At 39.5% G+C, this 22,159-nt stretch overlaps 1 protein-coding gene across 5 annotated transcripts in view; it reads right to left on the bottom strand.

Moving 5' to 3' along the window:
- Positions 1-22,159, bottom strand: part of ttk (zinc finger and BTB domain-containing protein ttk) — a 436,183-nt gene that overhangs the window by 185,179 nt on the left and 228,845 nt on the right. The gene's annotated exons all lie outside the window — the stretch shown is intronic.

Raw genomic sequence — 22,159 nt, 5'->3', positions numbered from 1 at the left:
AGTAGTCTTTCTTGTAAAAGTTAACAAACTTATGGTAAAATACTGTACACAAAGGAGCCAATAAAATAATCAATGAACTATAGCATCTTACTGATATCCTTTCCATTTAGGAACGTATGGGAATAAAATTGCAGACGTTTTGACAAAAAAAAGAACTCTTTAATTCGATATTGCAACACCCATTTCAATTAATATATCCATAAAAATAAAACACAAGAAAATCCATCTAAAGATGGCACGATAACGGAAAAAGTTCAGCCTCCTCGTGCGCCCAACATTACATTAAGCCTACGAGAAATTTAATGGTCAAAGAATGAGAGATGGGGGCAATATCTGACCACGTTGATTATCAAGTGATACAGAAAAATCATCTACAGATGCAAGCCTACAGGATGAAGACCTCCCAACTTGAGTAAAACTATTCTGTCACTGCCGGAAAACATGCCCATGAACAGTGTGCTTCAATGACAAACATTTCCATAACATCTACTACAAATTTGTGAAAGTTGCAACCCCAGCAACCTTCAATAGCTAGCGAGGGTATTTGAAACATAAGATTTTCCATTGTTAGGTGGTTGCATTGGAACCCCCGATAAAAGTAGATACCAAATGACAACTTAAAGCGACACCCCAGAGGTTTTGGTCATTTTGACGAATTTTTTTAATGACAAATTGAAAGGACTGAGTTTCCTCTTTCTTGTCACAAAGTTATTCCGTTGAATTCAAACAATTTATCACTTTAATAATGCTTTGTTTGACAGTCGGCACACAACAGAAACTGGCGTGGCATCTGCTGAACTGCTTTGTTAGGTAATGATGCCATTGTCACGTTTCCATTCAATCAAATATGCCTGTGTTTTTGCAATTACGCATCCATGGGATGGGCCAACAGCTCCCCTCTCTCCTCCCGATATTTATACAGAATCCAGCTATAAGATCTGCCATATTTCTGGAATGAATTTATAAAGCCTGTTACAGATTAATATTTCAGTACTCAACTGTCACTGAGTAAAACAGTATGCTTGTATTGGTATTCCTGGTGGTACAATAGTGCCGACAACTGTAAGTTTCGTTATTCTTGTATATTTAATCATTTTTGTGAGTTCTGTAGGGATAGCCAGTCTGTTTACTTTTGTGAAGTAAGCACGCAAGTAACCTCTTGTAGTTGCGTACCAAGATACTAATAGTGTGCTGTAATAATTAATAGCTTGTATCCAAGAAAATAAACAATATGCGTAGGCCTAAACATAAATCAACCTTAGCTAAGCGACAAATCGCCGAACTTCTGATAGGAAAGAGATGGGGATCAGCTATTACCGAACAGGAGTCTCCATTGAAGAAACTAGGGACAAAAGGTCATGAAATGTTATCGGAATCAGATTGTTCTCATCAGGAAAGTGTCGCATCAATTTCAAGCCATGTAAGTCCTACACCTATAGCCAACAATCATGACACGACAGAACCTACAATCCCCATAACTTCGACTTAGGAAAAGTTGCATTATAAAAAACAAAATCCAGGTGAATCATTTTCTATTCTTTGAGAAGAAGAGAGGAGCTTCCAGAGTTACCAGTATTCGTACAGAAGCTGCTAAGAAAGAAAAGGAAGGAAAACATACAGTTCTGGTGACATACAGGTAACGAATCAGGAAGAAAACTTCACTTGAACTTTGTTTTAATTTTCCTGCCAATTGTAATTTTACATTTAAATCCCATTTTTCTCCCATAATATTCTGCCAAATGTAACAAAATTTGTATGGTATATGTATTGCAGCTATACTAGGAAACCTGTATATGGAATTTTTTATTGCAGAATTTTTTCAAGTAATAGGGATTAAGTCGAAAATTTTAGAACACAAAAATTACACAAACTTTAGTACGATATATCTCCTTACATAAATTATGTACAGAAAAATAGATACGTAGTGCTTTTTAAAGAAGTATTATCTACCTAATTACGAATTTCCATTAACGTGTTATTAAATTTCATGAAAAAAATGGAATTAAAAATTCCAAACAAATTCAAAAAAATTGGAATAACTATTAACTGTATATGAAAGAAATGTTTGTGATATCTCTACTTTTATGTAGGTGACATTCCCACAAAGTTTGCGTGAAAATCCATGCATTAGGTAAAAATATCTGTATCTCAGGAGTGTCGCCTTAAGCGATTTAAAACTATACTAGTTAAAGGTATTCCACCAAGATCATATCCTACACCTAAGATAAAATATGGAGAGTTATGCAAACAATTATATAGATCAACAGGTCTCAACAGCATATTAACCAGCATCTTCCATTTCAACAGATTAGTCCACAGCCCAATAGGGGCAAAATGCTTGTTATTTCACAACTGAAAAACCTTAACACGCTTGAAGACATTCACTTCCTTGTAGATGATAATATTCTCAATTGGTTACTTATAGCATAACTTTTAGTGCAGAAAGTGTCCAAGGACATGTTCGGCTAGCCCGGTGCAGGTCTTTCTACGTTACGTCCCTGGGTGACCTGCGAATCTGGATGTGGGATGATGATGTATGGAGAGGGGTGTCAGCACAAAGGCTACTACTCCTGTTGAATAACAGCTAGGGGTCTGCTCAAGCCTTTAACTTTCACATCTGACGACCCACCATCAACACCATTATCCAACTAATGACTCGCTATCAACAGCATCATACGAGTTATGAATGTTGTCAGTTTACATCCCTTGTATACCCGAAAGTCAACCGGCTGGTTACAGAACACCAGTGTACTTTCACCATGCGTTTGCATATTGTGGGTTCTACGATGGGAAGCAGATGAAGTTAAACCAATTTTTAGCAAAGTTGTGTCGAACAAACACCATTTTCAATTTGAGGCAAGTTGTGTACTGTGTCAATGTTACCTGCATTAAGTGTTTCAAGTGAGGGTATGGTTCAATAAATCTAATAAAGAATAATTTAAAATCATCAATGGGGTAGGACAGCCTTAACAATTGACCTTCCTAGTGCCAAATGTTTATTTTATGTTGACTACGGTCACAGTAATCAGATCACCATAGGATTCTACAAACAAAAGGATAACCACAGAGACATCCAGGTTGCAAACCAATTGCTGAAAAGCAACAAGACAAGTTCAAAGAAGTCTATAACAGAAGCTCTAATGGGAGACTTGGAAGATTATGACATAACAGTTAAACATCAACACATACCTACCAACTTAACAAAACAAAAAAAACAAGAGATAGTGATATGAAAATCAGGAGATACAATTGGTCAAAACTGCTTATTCTACATGTCTTGCGCAATACAGTACCATGATATTTTTGTAACACTCATTGTCTCAAAGCCCGACTGTTGTTTTAACGAGGCTACAAGGCTAAAAATTACACATCTCTATTACCTCACAGGAAATACGTGAGTGAGATGATAAGTCACTGATAAGCCTTCCGAAAATAGTATAAACTCCTGCTGGACACGAGTGAATCGGTCTAATATATTGCATCAAGCGCCCGTGTGATTATGCAAAGCGCAATGCTATTTGTATCAAATAACTAGGTGTTGTACCCGTGCTTCGCTACGGAATTATCAGAAAGACTATCCTTATAGTTTTCCCAACTGACATAGGTCATTACAATGACATCAGTACGAATGTCACGATTAAAAGTAATGCTGACATATGAAATATTCGATAAAATGAAAACAGCATATTTTCTCACTTTTAAAGAAAAGTACTACAGTGTCGATATAACAGTTCAAAGTTCCATAGCTAGAAAGACCAGGCCTCAGGAAGCCGCGAACACTGTGTCAATATTCCATTTAAGATGATGCCTGTTGTTTAAAGGGACCTAACATCTAGGTCATCGGCCCCTAATGGTACGAAATGAGATGAAATGGAATGACAATTTAAAAGTCTAAAATCATCTAATGACCAGAATTCAAAACATGATGACGAAGAATGAATGGATATAAATTTTAAAAAATCAGCGGATCTGACCCGCAATGCCCCACATTTCCAGAAACTAGCGTTAATCAATAGTGTTACTGACCAAGGGACTGCTTCTAGAGCACAATCCTGAATCGATGATGGATGTAGTCTAAACAGGGTCCAAAATCCAGGTCATCGGCCCCTCATAATGGTACTTATCGCTAGGAAAGTAGAAAAATGGTATTCTCCAAGTTGCGGAACTAATCAAAAGTAGCGCAGACTCGCGGTATTCCACACATTATGGTACTACTCACAGGTAATATAATGTGCACATGTAACAAAGGCCTACGGTGTTACTCACACAGCGGCACCATTTAGAGGCAACGCAAACCTATGGTGTTCCTCACATACATGTACTAATCACAGGGACTCATCCTATCAAGTGGTGCACCTAACACAGTGGGTACTAATCATAGGCAAGGCAGACCTATGGTGTTGCTCATAGAGTAGTACTAATTACAGGTACTGTAAAATTCACCCTGATTTACACACTATCGCTACTAATCACAAACCTATTCTGTACCCAACATAGTGGTACTACGGGCAAGTAAAAGTGACCCACTGTGTTCTCCGCATGGTGGTACTAATTATAAGTAGTCTCATGGTTCTAATTCAAACATCACTAGGTTGCCCCTTTTAGTCTCCTCTTACAACAGGCAGCGGATACCGTGGGTGTTTTCTTCGCCTACGCCCCCCACCCACAGGGGGATGTGTGTTTGGTTTGTGACAGCTATTTTATATTGCGCAAGCCCGCCAGCAAACCGGTTAGGACCCCCCTATCCACCAACTGGGACGCGTCACGTGGGAGTATCACCTCTCCCTCTGCTACGCCAGCGTAGTAGGTTCATGGTCATTCCATTTAAGTGTGCACACTCCTCATTCCAATCACTGCCTCAGAGTAGGGATCGAATAACTGGAATACTATTATGATACAGTGTGTTATGTATAACTAGTATCAGGCACAGGCCAGAGCAAAGTGTAGCTTCCACTGAAGTCCCAGTATCATCCACGGCTGTGACAATATGGAAGCTGCTGGGGTACGGGTGGTGCTGATTAATGACATTCAGAGCACAACCAGTGTGTCTGAGTGTCATGAAAGGTGTTGCTCATAGGGTTAGTTGTGCTACAAGAGCATTGTCTGGCCCAGTGAGGAAAGCAATAGCAAGCTACCTCACTCCTCATCTTGCCTAGTACACCTCATTTTGGTACTGCCATTGGTTTTTGTGGATTCCCTATAACTGCATAGCCTTTGGTGATGCTATTTGAGGATCCAACCAGCCTCTGGACTGATGACCTAACAGACAGACAGTATCAGAACATTTATGAACCAGAGGAATGGCATGCCAAAGTGCATGTTCTTTTGTGAAATACAGAAAGCTACTGAAATTGTTCAACATATTTTGCTAGGGGTTTTAAAAATAAATGTTGAATTAACTTTTTCATGTTTTTCATCATTTTATCTACTGAAATTATTCAACATGTTTTATCACTGTTTAAGATGTCATTCCAATGTGTATAGTTGGCTAAGGACAACCCAATCAGGCTTGAAACAAGTACCATGTTCTTTTATAACTAAATCTACCACTGTGTACTGAAAAGGTGGACCCACAAATATGAATTCCCTAGAATACTCAAAAATCACGAACAACCTTTGATATGATACTGCAACTAGCAAAAATATACATACAGTAATCTTTTTTTGAAGTGATTTTGTCAAGCGTTAAATTCTGTAAGCACAAATAAGATTTTATTATTTTTTCTTTAGGTTAGAAATGTACATAAAGCACAACATTGACAAGACAGCACTGACAGTGGTGGCTACTAGTCAACCAGAAAGCAATTTTCCTTTAGCTCTTGGTGAGTTTCAATATTGTTTCAACTCGTAAGATAGGAAAGGATATTTCTAACTGGGAATTTATGATTTATTTCACTTTTAGAAAGTCTGAAATTGACTACAGTCCAGTTTCAAATTATAGATCACTCTACAGAACATTATTGAGATTGTGAATTGCACAATACAATATAGAATTTCTATAAGACAGGTTAGGTTCGAGCAAAATATGATATTGCGGGTCACACTTTTGTTACGTTCTTCCTATGAATTGCATGCCACCACCGTTTCCACTTAGGGAATTGGTGGTATGAATACAACTGACATTTACTTTAGCACATTGGAACATAGCAGTGGTCAGGCATTGTAGGTTTTTTCCTTGTTTGTTATTTCTTGGTTTCCTAAGGCTATTAAAAATTAAACTGTGATCAAATTTGTCTATCAACAGAGGAAGTACCATTAAGAAAACAAGAAAAGAAATGATGAATGAGAACCACGGAGAACCATCAACTATTCGTAAGACATATCAGGTAGTGTTTCAGTAGATACAAAGAACCAGGAAGATCCAGAATTTCAAAACAAAATCTCAGACATACTCAAGAACAGTTCTGTAAATCTGTATACACTTAAGAAAATGGAAACTGCAACACCGTGAAGGCATTGGTCGTTTGTGTTGATTTTCAAGACATGGAACGATGCCATGTAGGTATGTAAACGATCAAAGTTTCAGACCCATCAGATTGTTGCTACAGGTCTCCCCACGTGATTGGTAACGGAGGAATCAACTCCAGTATACGGACTCTGGTGTGGCATAGTTGACTTGCAGTCTGTACAGTGAAGTGTTCCCCGTCCAACATGCCTCAACGACAGAGAAGAGCATGCTATCAACAACTGTCGCCGTTTGAGAGGGCTTGGATAATTGGGCTGTGTGAGGCTGGATTATCGCTAAGGACCGTCGCTGCACGTGTTGGCCGACAGGCATCTACGATACAACGTGTATGGCAGCAGTGGTCAAATGAACGTACCCACACTCGTAGACCTGGCACAGGCCCAGCGCGACAGACAACAGTGAGAAAGGATCGCCGCATCATTCGGATGGCCCGGATGGAACCCCATGCAACAGCAACGCAAATTTGAGCAGCTGTGGCACCCCACGTTACACAACAAACAGTTGGTAATCGCCTGCGTGCAGCTGGCTTACAAGCCAGGGTCCCTGAAGAAGGTGTTCCATTGACCCCACAACAGCGACGTGTAAGGCTGGCCTGGTGTCGAGAAAGATAGATGTGGGTCGACGAATGGCACAGGGTCATCTTTAGTGATGAATCACACTTCTGTCTTGCCCGCAGTGATCGCCGGAATCATGTGCGCCGACGTACCAGGGAGAGGGGCCGCCCAGATCTTACTGTCGAGAGGCACACAGGGCCAACACCATGCATTATGGTCTGGGGAGCTATTGGCTTTAATGTGAAATCAATATTAGTGCTTGTTGAGGGCACTATGACTGCTCGACAGTACGCTGATAGGGTACTCAATCCAGTGGTTGTCCCTTTGATGGCGAACACTGCTAATGGTATGTTTCAGCAGGACAATGCCCGGGTTCACACTGCACGCATCTCCAGAAAAGCTCTCCAAGACATCACAACCTTAGAATGGCCCGCCAGATCCCCAGACCTCAGTCCTACTGAGCATGTGTGGGACATGATGGGTCGACAACTGGCCAACCATCCTCAGCCACCCACAACTCTGGAACAACTGACCCATGCAATGCAGCAAGCATGGGCCACAATTCATCAGGAAGTGATCCAGGGCCATATTGACTCCATGCCTCGAGGAATTCATCAACGTATTGCAGCTCGTGGTGGGCACATCCTGTATTGATTGTTGTCCAAACTTGCGGTCAGAGGGACCTGAACGTGTAATCATCGAATCACAACTGAACACTCGTCCTGCATGTTCAATTGCAGCAATGTAGCACCACTCCTTCAGGGTGTTGCAATTTCCATTTTCTTCAGTGCATAAGATTAGAAGCCAATGTAAATGAAACATGGTGTCAGCTTAAGAAGGCTAACCTATAAACTACAACTGATCAATTAGGCGTTTCAACTTCAGAAAAGAAAACAATTAAATGAAGCAAGAAATTAATGAAACAACAAAGAATTAGCAAGAACTTACTGATTATGGAGAAGTTTTCGATAAAATAAATATGACACCTCTAAACGTCAGCTGAAACATTGTGGCCTTAATAGTAAAGGTGTTAACAAAATCATGAAGCTGTAATAATAATGGCATGGCCTCCGAAGAGGCCAAGTGCAGGTCTTTCGAATTGACGCCGCATAGGCGACCTATGCGTCTATGAGAATGGCGCCCTACTACCTGTGACGAATTGTAATGCTGAAGACGGCACACACACCCAGTTCCCAAGCCATTGGAATTAACCAATGAAGGTTAAAATCCCCGACCCGGCCAGGAATCGAACCTGGGACCCTCTAGACCAAAGGCCAGAGTGCAGTACATGGAAGTATTCAAATACCAATCTGAAAATACCTAAAATTAAAACACATGTTTCAGTTCATTTAAAACAAACAGTAGCAGAGTTTGGCGATAGTGTGTTTTCTTACTGACAGAAGCGTGTAAAGTTACGTGCATTTTCGAAAAACACACAAACCAAGAAATAACAGACAAGACTTTACATAAGAATTACAGTTTATTTACCACAGTGCTATGAAAAAATATTAAATAAAATAAAGTGTGTACTCGTGGGAAGAAGCTGTGGGCTTCTATCGATGAGACAATTGATGCTGTGGGGTGCTATGTAGAAAACATTGTGACTAGAACATTGGAATAGGGGTGAACTATTTTCACTGTCTGATGAAGTGTTTGAAAAGAACAGTTACTCGACAGTATTCAGATTGTTTGATAGTACCATGTTGTTTTTTTTCTGCGGCCTGATGGCATAAAACACGATAATGTGCTTTTATTTTTAAGTGATGCAGCACCATATATGATACGAGCAGGTAAACCACTGAAGGCGCTTTACTCTAAAATGGTACGTCATGTGCCTGGTGCATGGCCTACGTAGGGTTTGTGAAGTGCGAGACAAGCAAATTATCCCAACGTAGACAGGATTGTGTCTAATATTAAAAGGGTTTTCTTAAAAGCTCCCTCACAAGTTACATAATTCAAAGCAGAAGCTCCCGACATCATATTTACCACCACAATCTACAATCACACAATGGGGCACATGGTTAAATGCGCACTAGTAATATTGTGAAAATTTCCAGGTAGTGAAAAAAATAGTACGTACAGGGTTTTGACTATGAAGATATAATTATATTCTCTCCGAACCAAGTGCTATAATAATTTTTGGCTGAAGACAGTCTTACGAGATCAGAACTAGTCCCGAATAAATGTAATCTTTACATAATAAGTAGTATTGAATAGGTAGAACAATTTTAGCATTTTGCTTCCCTATTTGTAATTTGCATTTCGATACAGATCAGCATAAAACTCACTGCTTATGATACGTGGTATATTTCGAGCTGTCAGTAGAGAAATCACGTGGAATGACATAAGTAGACGAATAAGCCTGAGCAGAGCTTTTTAAAGTAGGAAAGATCATATGAAGTTGGAATTCAAAAGGACAAATTAGAGCAAATCTTCATTTATAGGATGAGGAATAAGGGATTGGAATAAATTACCAAGGGAAATGTTTGATAAATTTCAAAGTTCTTTGAACGTTCAAGAGGAAGCTAGCAAAACAACTGATAGGGAATCCGCCACCTGGGCAACAGCCTTAAATGCGGATCTTTGATGAATGATATTGTGCAGACATGAAAAGTTTATTGATGTGGATGGGCCTAGCACAGTTTTCCAAGTTACCGGTACATAATTATTGGTCCAGAAGGAACAGACTGTATAAAAACTATGTTGGAGGTCACGCAATGAAGCAGGGCTGAAGTGTTCACTGATTTTGCATTTCTGGGTTTTCAACAGAGAATGTCACGACAGGCTGTATAAAATTGCCCCTCTTGTTCTATACCTTAAGAAAACTTCAATCTTCTCAATGAGCTACAAAAAAACATTGGTCATTGATGAATCTACAATTCCATTCAGAGGGTGGTTACTATTTTCCCATTATACCCTGAATAAGGGGCATAAAATAACATGGGGTGAAGGTATTCAAACATTTAACAGCTTTTGCGGTGGAATTTACGGATCCTTATTTAGACCCTGGATCAACGTCGTTCACAAACAATTTCTATGCATCTGTTGGACTGAGGACCCTATACTAAGGGCTGGGCCCACAGTGGCCTGAAATATCGCCTCTCAAAGCCAAGTATAGTCCTTTCTGGTTTGACTTAATTGATGATATTGCCACATCATACTGATAACCAATTACAATACCATGGCCTTCGTTCTAACACCTGCTTAAAAAAAGCTGTTCATACACGTACGGTATACTACTTTTGGTCCCACATACTGTCTCGTTCCCTCATACATTAAGAAAAGAAGGATCAAGTTTGTGGCACAGTTTTACCTCACCAGTGCCTTTCTTCAACACATCAATCAAAATTCCCGCATTTATCTCTGTACCATCTTCCAATATGATCCCTTCATTCAGAAAATGGTTCCTTAAAAGTTTTGATATAGTGAGGCATGTTCGCTAACACCCATACCTCCTTTCAGAATCTGCAGCATTAATATTTTGAGTTCCTTCCACAGTGTCCCGCTGCCCCCTAAAACAGAAACATTGGCTAATATTTTAATTCCTGAAGATTCTACAGCAGTGATCTTGAAAAGCAATGATCGTTTCATAGTCTCACTGAAATCAACAAACACAGGCTGTTTCTAACGAACGCACAGTCCTCTGATTAGTTCTACCTAAACTTTTGAAAGGGGACCAAGAATTTGATCAATTCTAACATCGTAAACAACCTTGCTGTTTATGTGAATTTCGCCAGAGCCCCGAACATAAAATATATCTGCCGTGGGTGAATTTTCACTACATTTTGACACCACCTTCAGTAAGTTATCAAGAATAATGTTAACAAGTAAAATCCGCGCACCACCTGCTTAAAGTTGTTGATAAGGACAAAGGGCAAGCTTCTCTTTCCAAAAGTCATAGGCTTTAGAAGATAAGGCCCTTATCATTACTGAAAGGGAAATGCCTTTACTTGTCTATTGCATAATTTTTCCTCCACATACCAGTGACACCATTTGCATAGTAGTGAACAGTTGGGCAAACAAGTTCGTCAAACGGGAGGTTTCTTTGTTTTTGCATTTAACAACGCATAGTTCTGAATGTGTTTGCAATAATACCAGTTTTTATCAGTAATTATTTTACAATGTTTCCATTGTTCTTCTTTCAAAATATTCGCGTTTGATTTCAAAACATGAACCATTTCCTTAAAAGATATATTCTGTTCAAGTTAATTTATGGTAATGAATACAATGAACACAGTCCTCATTCACTTCTTGGGGCCGATGACCTTCAATGTTAGGCCCCATAAAATAACAAGCATCATCATCATCAGCATCATTCACTTCTTAAGTTTCTTCTATTTCTGTACGTAGTTTCTTTGGGCTCATTTTCCAATCTTTCCAAGGCAACTAAACAAGTTTTTCTTACTTTAAGTCGCAAAGCCGAATTTAAATTCCTTGTAAACTTGTATCTTGTTGTTCCGCATGACCTGGTAGTTTCAAAGATGGGATAGCACTTGACTTCAGTGTTTTCCTTAGAGGTTATCCTAACAAACTATTGTTTTAAGTCATCTTCATAATCAGATGTAGAAAAATGTTTGCTGTATACATATCCATTTTTACAATTAACCAAGTCCAATCATTTACATTTAGTCAAAGTGATAAATCATGTCTCTTCCCCGATTTTTTCCCGAGAATAATTTGTACATGTAGCTACCGCACAATAACTCATTCTACCTCTTGAAACAAATTAATGACAGCAGCTCACTACAAACGCAAGGTTTCAAAATTTCAGCACTTAAAAGTACAGTATTTGCATAGAAGTGGTGACGAACAGAAAGGAACAGAGGAAATCAGAGTTAGCAACAAGCTGCCAAAACCATAACAGTCTCTGACTGACAGCCACAAGGCGGCAGAGCTCGCATCAAAGAAACGGTCCAGCCCCTGCTATATGGCCCTGGTTGAACTGGCAAATAAACTTTTTTTTTTTTGCTAGCTGCTTTACGTCGCACCGACACAGATAGGTCTTATGGCGACGATGGGACAGGAAAGGGCTAGGAGTGGGAAGGAAGCGGCCGTGGCCTTAATTAAGGTACAGCCCCAGCATTTGCCTGGTGTGAAAATGGGAAACCACGGAAAACCATCTTCAGGGCTGCCGACAGTGGGGTTCGAACCTACTATCTCCCGAATACTGGATACTGGCCGCGCTTAAGCGACTGCAGCTATCGAGCTCGGTGGCAAATAAACTAGCTAGACGCACTCACTCTGTTGGTACACTGCGGAAGAATCGAGCAGGGCTTCCAGCAGATCTAAAAGAAAAACTCAAGAAAGGGGAAATGGATATAAGGAGACTTGGAATGGTTTGATTGCACTCAAATGGAAGAACAAGCGAGAGATATTTATGCTCTCAATGAAACACCAGCTTAACTTGATTTCTTCAGGAAAACATGACAGAATTAACTCTGAAGTCCTCAAACCGTCTATAGTTACCGATTATAATGGAGCAAAGTCTGGCATTGATGAGCCTGACTGACTTTCAGCTTATAACACACATTTAAAGAAAACTGTCAGATGGTACGACACGGTAGCAATGGAACTGCAAACTGGAAAGAGCTTTGTAAATTCACAGAATGCTTTTGGATACCATAAAACAGTGCCAATGCTTCAAAATATGATCGCAACATTCAAGGAGGAACAAATGGGCCATCAGAAGACACAGAAACAGCTCATCACAATTGTGGTATTCATCTCCTTGTGGGAACAGAAGAAATAGAAAGGCTGCAGATTCCACACTGAAAAGAAAATATTGTAGCATACGTTACAAGATTGCTAACAAATCTGGGGGTGAGCAGCTGGAAGGAAAGCAAAGAAAGTTACAACCTACTGTAAACAATGCCCAAATAAAGCATTCCTGTGCAAACCCCATTTTGAGTTAGTTCACAAGTAAGGTTACGCTGTACTAGCAGGGGTGCATGTTTAGGAAGGAGAAAAATTATATAAAAATGACGTGAAACAATACCTGAAGTAGCAGAGCGGAGAGATCCATCCTTTATGCTTCCCAGGGACTCGCCAACCCACCCGCAGAAGCATTCATACTTACATATGAAAATTAAAATGGAAACTATATCAATCGAAATGCAGCCATTTTCTGTGATCCTATTGGGGTTATATGATGAAAAGCAGTATGCTATTGTCTCCGATAGAGCTTGCATATTGTCTGTCCAAAGGGCTGCCACATTCTGCGAAAATAATGAAATCTTGAAATTTGAAAGTGTCGTGGCGTCGTGAATTGAAGTGATGTATCCCCGACGTAAACCTAGTAAGTACGGAAGGAGTGGAATTCACCTATTTTTTAATAAGACATGTCATGGTGAAGGAAAGTCAATGTCCAATAATTCAAACTTTATGCACTGCCGAACATAATTAGAATGCAGCGATATCCAACGGTTTTCTCCCTCAACCACAATTTGCTATACTTTGCACCGATTTATAAGTCTTATGGCGACGATGGAATAGGAACGGTCTAGGAGCGGGAAGGAAACCATCTTCAGGGCTGCCGACAATGGGGCTCAAACCCACTATCCCCCGATTACTGGGTACTGGCCGCACTTAAGCGACTGCAGCTATCGAGCTCGGTAAATCTAATACTTTCTAAAGTGATGTATCAATAGCATGTAAGAATGTAAGCATAAAAACAATAATATAACCCAGTCCACATTATTTTCCTTCCCTATGAATTCTGATAGTTGTGCAGGTGTGACAATGTACAGGAATTTCCATTGCCCATTGTGTAATGCACTCCGCACTGAGGAGTGCGAGTCTAATGGTGTCGGGAAATGATCTAAAGTCCTCTCTGTGTAAGGACGTACCCTAAGGGTGCAACCTTACCCTTTCTCCCCTGTAATATTAAGATATTGATTTATGGTTACTTTTCTTGCTGTTGGGTCTTTTTCAGTGTCTGTAACCATACAGTCTAGGGACCCTACTTGCCGATACGACGTCTTACATTTACCGTTAATCTGGCACGTTGGCAACGTTCAATCACTGTTCTAGCGTGAAGTGCGTGTTGCCACCGCATCGCCGTTAAAGTCACTAGTGATACATTTGCGAGAATATTTAAAGCATATTTTCTTTTTCTGTGGGATTGTAAATCTATTTGGCTAATACCAGGTAAGTAGGATTGTGGCATGTTCGGATAATGCATTTAATAACATAGTTTGTGTGAAATGATGAAAGTGCTCAAATACGTCAGTCTCATGTCTAGATCTACCGGTACATGAAATAACTCTTGCGGGACGAAATTTTGGCAGTAGAACTTATAACATTATTATTTTCAAATCCGCAGTGAACTCGAAAGCTGACCTAAATTCCGTTCACGGAGCTTGGCACATTAGTATTCCTATATGTTTCCTGATAAGCTTGAAGATATAACCAGCCTGCAGGCTGAAAATATGCCCAATAATCTCTCTCCTTACTGGTTACCGGTATTGAAGAGAGAAGGAAATATTCGCGCAAAAGAAAGGGAAGTCATTGGATGTCTGGAACTTTCGAAAAACACACTGCAAAGACTTATTAAATAAATTGCATCGTTTAACACGCCCCTCTTTTCAAGAATATGGTTATAGTACGCCTACTGTATATCAAAATAAAGACAGATAATTTAAGTGAGAAAGTGTGTTTATTTCCTTAATTCCTCATTGAGGAGATATTCATAATTATCTTGATTTATTTCATCTTATCTTTTATCATTTACTAGGGTAGGGAAACATTCATTATCGGTGTTTACATTGAGGTTAGTTTGTTATGGTTATGTCTGTCTGATGATTTTAATATGTAACCAGGCAGGTTGGCAGCAGTGATCAGCCATTACAAAAAAGAGAAAAGAAGAGCATCGGGCGGCGATATTTACTTTCTGGGGTATTTCCTTACGTGGCAATTACTATACAATTTCAATACCTGGGGCTACCTAAACATCCACATCATCATGAATCAATGTAGCCAGCGATCTATGTCTTCACAAATAACAACCACCTTGTCAAGGACAAAAGCAAAGTCAGAACACAGATTGGAAGATGGTCGCCAGTTTCCTTTCTGCCTTATCGCGACCAACCATTTCAGCAACAAAACTTGCAAACCAATTCCCCGCAATCTTCCTCCCTGAAGTATTCAGAGCACTAACAGAAAGCACACCAATTTCTAGGCTACAAGAATTTCTGTTCATCATAACCACACCCCAGTGCCTATGACTACGAAAACAATGGAATTTCAGGTAGTAGTAGTAGTAGTAGTAGTAGTAGTAGTAGTAGTAGTAGTAGTAGTAGTAGTAGTAGTAGTAGTAGTGTACAGTCCAGAAGAGACTACCTAAATTATTTTAAACAATGAAGCAAAAGCAGTTCGGAAGTACAGTAGACTCTCAGCTATCCAACTCATGACTATTTGGCCTATTTAGTACTGTAGTACAGTATAATACTTCTCCAAAGCTTTAGCAAGTAGGCTCCTCCTAGAACCATATGTGGTCTTTCAAAATGTTTTACACATATCCTGTGCTTTTGGCACAATGTGGAGTTCACAATTATAAGATACAGTACAGTATTATGTATTGAAAAAATTACTGAAAAAACTCTCGAACAAACGAGACACAGAAGCCCAATTTCAGCACTTGCAAACAACAATGAACACATGTAGAAAGCAGCTCTGTTGACAACTCTGTGTTCATTGTTTCGTCAGTTGTTTATCGGCCGTCCAAAGTGTGTACATTGGTATATGGTTATTTTGTGTATTCTGTTATGTGTTAATTAAAGATTGCAAAATGGGTGATAAACTAAAAAAGTTGTAGTGACTATGGATGAGAAACTGTGTGCTATAAGACGACTAGATACTGGGTAACAAACAAAACTATTGTTTTGGAGTTAGTAAAAGAGTTAGGGGTAGTAAAAAGTACAGTTGGAGACTGGAAGAAAAATCAAGCAGAAATTGAAAAGTGGTGCGTTGCCCAAGGTAGTGGAATGAAAGTAAGAAAAATGATGTTGAATGATATGCAAAAAAGATGAGGAATGATTTTTGTGGCATGAACACTTAAGAGGAAAAGGCTTGTCCATTACTGGGGCGATATTGCAGGAAAAAACATTGCAATTTCAGTGCCAAATAGAAGAAGATTCAGAATTTACTGCCTGTGATGGATGGTTGGATCGGTGGAAAAAAACAATTCGGTATTCGCCAGATTACCATTAGTGGAGAAGCTTTATCCGCTGAAATGAGGCTGTGCCACTGTTTAAAGACTATCTTTCGAAGTTAATTGACAAGGAGGAAATTTCTGGGGAACAGTTGTATAACTGCGATGAGAGTGGTTTAAATTACAAGATGCCCCCTATTATAATGCTTGCTTCAAGAACAGAAGCTGCGGTACCCAGATACAAGAAAAGTAAAGAAAGAGTCACCATCCTGGCTTGCAGTAATGCAACCGGCAACCAAAATCTTAGGCTTAAATTACATTAATAGGGAAATCACGGAAACCAAGAGCATTCAAAAACCTGAAAAATCAGGAATCGCTGGCCCTATATCACACACATAAAAAGAAAGCAGAAGTATTTAAAACCTGGTTCCAAAATGAATTCATACCGGCTGTACAAAAATATCTCAAAGATAACAATTTGCCAAGAAAAGCTGTGTTGCTTCTTGAAAACACGCCTTTGCATCCTGCTAGTGATGAACTCAGAGATGGAGATATCAAATCATTATTTTAACCACCAAATGTGACTGCTCTTTGTCAGCTGATGGATCAGGACATCTTTGAAATAATTTTACTAACAAGTATCACCGGTGCCTTCTCATTTGTTGATGTAAGCAGTTGCTAATAATGAAGACTCTGCAACCATTCTGAAGAACTGACTTGTTAGATGTCATAAGAAGAATCCGAACATATCTCTTGTAAGGTCTTAGGGAATTCTTTTGGACCATGTAGGTGGAGATTTTAACTTTAAATACATGTGCAAAACCAAAGTCAAAGATCGAAACAATTACATTCTTTCGTTACTCAAAAATGTACCAAACTGTGAGGATGTCTATGCAGAGGATGTCGGTGCAGAGGATGTCACGGAATGGATGGTAGGGCCTAAATTATGAAGTTGATAAATTAACCGACTATTGTGAAAATGGTGACGAAGAGGAATTAACTGAAGAGGTGGCAAGCTTAGAGACAGGAAAATTCTCATCCCACATTTGGAAGGGTTCAAAACGATTGAGGCAGCGCTGCAGTATATTAGTGTGCAGGAGGAAGCAACGCCAGCTGATATGATCTGCTTGCGTAAGTGGAGGGACATTGCAGCACAGAAGAGGGCTAAAACGGAGAAGCAGTCATCTATAGACTTTTTTTAAACTCAAGATAGATAACAGAAAAGCCGGATAGGCCAGAGTTTTTTAAAGTACTCCTTCCGACCCCAGCCGTACCACTAAAAACACCCTTTCTTATAATCAAAACCCAATTTTATTAATATTTTCCGACTTCTTACGTAGTACATGCTAGTTATAAGTGTTAGTTGCACATTTAAAAAAAAATTACAGGAAACAAAACCATCTGCATTGTAAAGTAGGCTACATAATGAATAACACTTCTAAAATAAATAAAACACTAACAGAAAATATAGGCTTAATTGTTACAAAAATTATTTAAACATATTCGTTACACACATGACAAGGCAGGCCTAACATGAAAGTCTAAACTAACAGCATCTCAGTAGTGTTGTGCGGTCCATGTGCCATTCTGAACCATTGTTGAAGTAAACAGGGTGAACAATCGATAGTGACAGTTACAGTTTGAAATCACGGCTTACTAGATAACAAAACGGTAATTGATTGATGAAGTGTAGCTCCATGATAAAGTCAGTTTAAGTGCATTTTTAGAAAAGAATTATGTATAAAAATGATTTGACTTACCAAACAGATATGTGATTACTTCTGGAGGAAAAAGACCACTACAGCATGGATTAAGAAAACGAAGAAGGATATGGAAAGGTTAAGCATCTTGGAAGACGAGCTGTTAGAAAGGAATACGTTTAGGAACAAACTGAAGAATATGGAAGGTGCTCAAGCAGCAGGAAGAATTAAGAAGACCGGAGGAGCCTGGACAGATGAACAATGGAAGCAGGCCAGCGAACGCATGAAGGAGTATTGGACAGAGAGAAAAATCCGCACAAAGAGAAAGAAATGAAGTTGTAGCGTGATCCTTAGTGGTCCATTCACTTGTAAAAAAAAATTATTTGAATAACTATTTCACTAACTGTGAGCACGTTTATAGTGAATAAATTATTGAATTGTTTGGTACATTAGGTAACCAAATAAGATATAATCAGTAATCATTTGGTGAGTGAACTCGTCATTTTGTTTGGTGCTAGCAAAGAGTTTATTTACATAATACACAAAGAGAGAAAATCAAAGAATCAGTTTTCACAACTGGGAAAGGCAACAACAACGCCCCATGTGGCAAACAGGTAACAGATAGTGATGCCAGTGTTTGCTGTAGCCTATCGATAGTTGTAATAAATGGTTTCACAAAGATTGTGTCGGTATCAGCGCTGGAGACTATACTACTCTCCAGAAACCTAGCTGCATGTTGTTATGGCTTTGTAAACCTTGTAAAAGGGAGCTAGAATACCTCAAAAGAAGCAGAAGTGAACTCAAAGATATCAGAAAAGGAATACAAACATTACAGGAAACAATCCTAGCCGGAGTCGGAGAAGAAATTAGGAAATTCGTCGAAGCCACACCTGCAAAGACAGTGCAATCGACAAAGAACAGACAACAGAGATATCTCCAGATATAGATACAAACCAAGCTCCACAACCCCTCCCCCCCCAAAAAAACAACAGAAAACGGACTCCTCTAAAGATCGAACAGCTTCAGATAGACCAATCCAAATTAAGAACTCAATGACTAGACCCAGAAAAAAAACTCAAAAAAGAACCCACCTACGGACATCTTGACTGGACCAGAAGAAAATTCCAAGGAAAAGTGTGTGGACGGAACAACACAAATCCGGAAGTATAGATCTTCAGCTTACTCATATGCTGACTTCGGAGACGAGGAGAAAAAGAGTGATCTAAATGAATCCAGCTCACCAACAGTGACCGAAGACTCCAGACCAGAAGAAAAAATACCCTGGAACACAGTGGTGAAAAAATCCAAACAACATCGTAAGACCATCATCGGAACGAAACAAAGCAACAAAAAACTTCAGCCGGCACCCAAAACTGCATGGCTATATTTGGGAAAGATAAAAGAAGGAACCACAGAAGGTAACATTAAAAACTATTTATTAAGGAATGGCATTCCACAGGTAAAAGCATGGGAAATGCTTAATACAGCTGGACCTATGAAAGCCTGCAAATTGGGAATTCCTTTTGAATTTCTACAAACAACAGAAAAATCAGACTTCTGGCCTACAGGTATTCTAGTTAGAAGATTTTCATTTCGAGGCCAAAGACGCAACATTGGAGTGTCCCTTGAATAATAAAATAATCAAGATTCTTCTCTGGAACATCGAAGGACTAAAAAAATGCCTTACTATTCATAACTCCATCCAAAGACAATGGAACATTTTGATATCATAGCTATGGAAACTTTCTTTTAGAGCCAACAGACCTACCAAAATTCTATGAACACCACACATTTGCAACACCAACAGGACGTAGACCAGCTGGAGGAGTTTCATGCTTCCTCAAACCAACTGTAGGAAGAGTAAATGAAATCCAGAGAAGTGAAAACTCAATCATAGTTAAGACCCCTGACCTAACATTAACAGGACTATATATCACTCCAGATAATCCAATAGAAGATGTAGTAGAATCAGTACTTATCGCAATAGGGAAAGTAAATACTGCGGAAGAAGTTATAATCGCGGGTGACCTCAATTGCAGGATAGACAAACCAAACGCAAAATCAGAGGTAGTTATCCAAATCCTGAGAGAAGGTTTCACAATGATAAACAAAATAGTTGCCTGCTGCCATTTCTTGATGGATACAGTACTTTTGTATCCATCTCTTGGCACAGGCCAGAGTAAAGTGTAGCTTCCACCGAAGTTCCAGTCTTATCCATGGCTGTGACAATATGGAAGCTGCTGGGGTATGGGTGGTGCTGAGTAATGACATTCAGAGCACAACTAGTGCATCTGAGTGTTATGAAAGGTGTTGCTCATAGGGTCAGTCGTGCTGCAATAGCACTTTCTGACCCAGTGAGGAGAGCAATGGCAAACTACCTCACTCCTCGTCTTGCCTAGTACGCCTCATTTTGGTGCTGCCATTGGTTTTTGCAGTTTCCTTATAACCGCATAACCTTTGGTGGTGCTATTTGAGGATCCAACCAGCCTCTGGGCTGATGACCTAACAGACAGACAAACAAAATAGTTCTGAAAACATACTTTGCTCCAAATGGCTTCAGCGCAATCAATCTTGTATTCTACAGAGGACAAAGATTTATAATAACGAAGCAGGAAGGTCTATGGCCCTCAGGGTCAACACCAATCGGAAAACATATACCCATCTGCACAGAAATTGAACTCAAAGAGACAGGGAAATCACTAATCCCCGATAAGGGCATCACACATTCAAGAAATATTGATAGAACGAAACTTGCAAGAACACCCGAATATACAAAAGGCAAGAGCACCTGTAGCTCGAGGACACCTAGATGAAGCAGTAGAAATCACTACAAATCTGATACAGGAAGCAACTTTGCCTGCGAAAGAAAGGAGAGCACAAAAATGGTTTGACAGACAGTGCTATATAGCATGAAAAGACACTTTACGAACGTTATACTCAGTCAGAAAAATGGAGGCCGCTGATTACTTGGAAGCATATACCATCAAAAGAAGGAATTACAGAAAACTTCTAAAAGAAAAGCGAGCTGAATATCTGGAAGTAGAAGCCAACAGAAACAGACCCATTCGCTGCTCTCAAGTAAAAGTAAGCATGCAGAGCGAGGGAAATACCAATGGAAACATGGGAAAAACACTTCTCAGTGCTTCTAAACAGAGACAGCACGAAAACATGTGACACGACAAACCACTCTGTCAATCCAGAACACGAAATTAGACTAACCACGGGGGAAGTACAGATGGCAATCAGTAAAGGAGAAAAGGGGAAGACAGCGGGACCGGACAACATACATACAGAACACTTCAAAAGTACTCAAGACTATTTACTACAGATCTGGACAGAACTATTCAACAAATCTCTAAATTTAGGCAAAATACCAGAAGTGTGGAGAACAGCAACGCTGAAGATACTCTACAAAGGAAAAGGAGAAACTGACAACCCCGACTCATATAGAGGTATAGCTCTAGAAAGCAATCTATACAAAGCATTTGCAACTATTGTAGTGAATCACCTGAATAACAAAATAAACCCATTCATAGCAGAATGTGAACTAGGCTTCCACAAAGGAAAAAGATCGTTACAAGCCGCAGCATACCTTAAAAAATAAGTTGAAGAGGCACTGAAGCACCCAAAAGGGAAGCATGTCATTTTTGTTGACTATAACAAGGCTTTTGATCTTATCGACAGAAATATCCTGATAGGAAAATTAAAACAAATAATTGGTAACAACACGCTCGTAAGAATTGTTGAGACCATACTAGACTACAACCTAATCAAAATTTAAGATGGATCCTCCTCATCTGGGAAAGTATTTCAAACAAATGGGGTACCCCAAGGAGATCCCCTAAGTCCGCTACTATTCATCGTAGCAACGGCAGATATCACACAAATAATGACGGACTCTCCTGAAACTACTCTAATAACGTACGCTGATGGCATGGCACTAGTATCGAGCTCAAATGCAGAACTATAGGCGACTATGATGAAGTTAGAAGCTTGGGCTTCAGATAACAAATTTGAAATTAACCACGAAAAGATAGTATTGATGTTGTTCAGAAAAGGTGGCAAGACGGCCAAGGACGACGCTATATCATTAAAAAGTAAAACACTAGAAATAGTCAAGAAATTCAAATACGTGGACATCGCGTTTAAACGAGCATGACATCCTTCAATAACCATGTCATAGACAGAACGACAGCAGCAATCCGAGCCATTCACAATATCAAGAATATATCTATGCTATACCTTGACACAGCGATAACTTTATTCAAGACCGCAATAACCCCAATTGTTA

Source organism: Anabrus simplex, chromosome 14 (assembly GCF_040414725.1).
Source record: "Anabrus simplex isolate iqAnaSimp1 chromosome 14, ASM4041472v1, whole genome shotgun sequence".
In the NCBI taxonomy this organism is placed as follows: Eukaryota; Metazoa; Arthropoda; class Insecta; order Orthoptera; family Tettigoniidae; genus Anabrus; species Anabrus simplex.
Note: the sequence above shows the minus strand (reverse complement) of the source record. Positions and strands in the feature narration are given on the sequence as shown.